Below are 2,050 nucleotides of genomic sequence, written 5' to 3'. Positions count from 1 at the left end.
ATCTCACCACAGCATGAATAGCAAACTTCATAAAAACAGAAAACACCAGATACTGGCAAGGGTGAGGAAAGATTGGTACCCTACTATGTTGCCAATGAGAATGTAAAATAATTCAACCACTGTGGAAAACAGTATGGTGCTTCCTTAGAAAGTTTGAAATTGAAATACCATGTAACCTAGCAATCTCTCTACTTGGTATATATCCACAAGAAATGTGAACCAGAACATTTGTAAATATATGCACGCCAATGTGCAACACAGTACTTTTCACAATAGCAAATAGATGGAGACATCCTAAATTCCCATCAATGGAAGAGTGGATAAACAAACTTTGGAAAATATACACAGTGGAATACTATGCAACACTAAAAATCATGCTAAATCTTTGAAACATCTCATACCATGAATGAATCTGGAGGACATTATGCTGCATAAAATTAGTCAATTATAAAAGGACAAATACTACTATTGTAAAACTCAGTGAAAGTTTTTCATACTAAAATAAATATTCTAGAAGAACAAACAAAATGGCAGATTGGGTGGAAATGCAGTGAGGAGCTTGTTCAGCAACAACACAGAATACCCAACCAAGCAGGCTCAGGGGATGGTCCCAGAACTCTGAACCACATATAAAGGAATATTTAGAAGGTTGGAAGGCTTACAGCTGGGGAATTTGTGGCAGAAGCAAGAAATCCACTGCTTTCTAGTCCGGGACGCTCGGCTGCTCCAGGAGCCGACATCTTGGGTGAGACCAAGCAGGGGAAGGATCGGAGCGGCCACAGACGCCTGGGAGAACCACGGAAAAACAGGTGTGGACATTCTTTTCTGTTGGTATCTGTTCATTGGTCCTTTGCTGTCTGTGCACCTCCATTCTGGTGACTATAGAGGTGCCTGAGCTAGTGGACACCCCAGTCCCACCCTCGGAGGGTTCTACTACGCATGCCACAGACCTCCTCGAAATTTAAAGAGACAGTTTCCACTTAAAACCAAATGGCCACAGCCTGTCCTGAACTGTTTATAACTAGAAAAAAGGCCTGAAAAGGGATTGTAAAATAAATATTCTTTGATGGCTACCAGGGGTGGAAGAGTAATTAACTTGTTAATTCAGATGATGGGCGGGACAATATACAAGAAGAGGGTGGTTGGCAGAAGAATGGTGAAGACAGAGGGAGGTATGCAAGGACTAAAGAGGTTAGAGGTAATTAATGATATATTCACAATAATTTTCTGTGGGTAGCGACATGGATAGAGAGACACAGACTGAATTAATACGAGAAAGAGTGGAATATGTATATTTGTTTATATGTATATATATCCCACTCATATATAAGCGTTCAAATGTGGATATTGGTACATAGGTATTTGTTTTTCCTGAAAACACAACTATGAATGTGGTGGAGCATACAGCAGGCAAAATGATAAAAATTTCTTAGATATTATCAAACATCATAAGACAATGAGTAGCTGAGCCTGGGAGCTCAGGACCATAGCCTCAGGGGACACCATGGTCAACTGACAGAACAAAGACAATATTCTATATCCTACTTTGATGAATAGCATCTGGGATCTTAAGAGCTTATGAATGGCCATCTAAGGTGCAGTTATTGATCTCTCCCTGTGCAGAAGAAATGAGAGTGATGAGATTTGAACATACTTGGAAAATTGATTAGTCCAATGGACTAATGGATTATGTGAACATCAGTCTCCATGAGGATGAGACCAGAAAGGGATTATATTAGATGGTATCAGATGGAGCAGCAGAATATGTGGAACAAAAACTCAAAATTATTTTAAAAAGAAGAAGATGAAGAAGAAGATTGGGCTCACTGATCAGAAAGAAACTGGAGGAACTTGAGACTAGGTACCTTGATCACCCTTCAGATCTAGAAAGGAAATCATCCATGGCCCAACTGTCAGCCAAGCAATACATAGGTATATAGATGGGAAAACAACAGTAGTAAGGTATGCTCATGAAATGTGTGTGTCAGAATTGTATTCTTTCACCATATTTATTCAATCTGTATGCCAACCAAATATATGAGAAGCTAGT

The sequence above is a fragment of the Chrysochloris asiatica genome, unplaced genomic scaffold (assembly GCF_000296735.1).
Source record: "Chrysochloris asiatica unplaced genomic scaffold, ChrAsi1.0 scaffold00484, whole genome shotgun sequence".
Lineage (NCBI taxonomy): Eukaryota > Metazoa > Chordata > Mammalia > Afrosoricida > Chrysochloridae > Chrysochloris > Chrysochloris asiatica.
The sequence above is the reverse complement of the archived record's forward strand: the minus strand, read 5'-3'. Positions refer to the sequence as shown.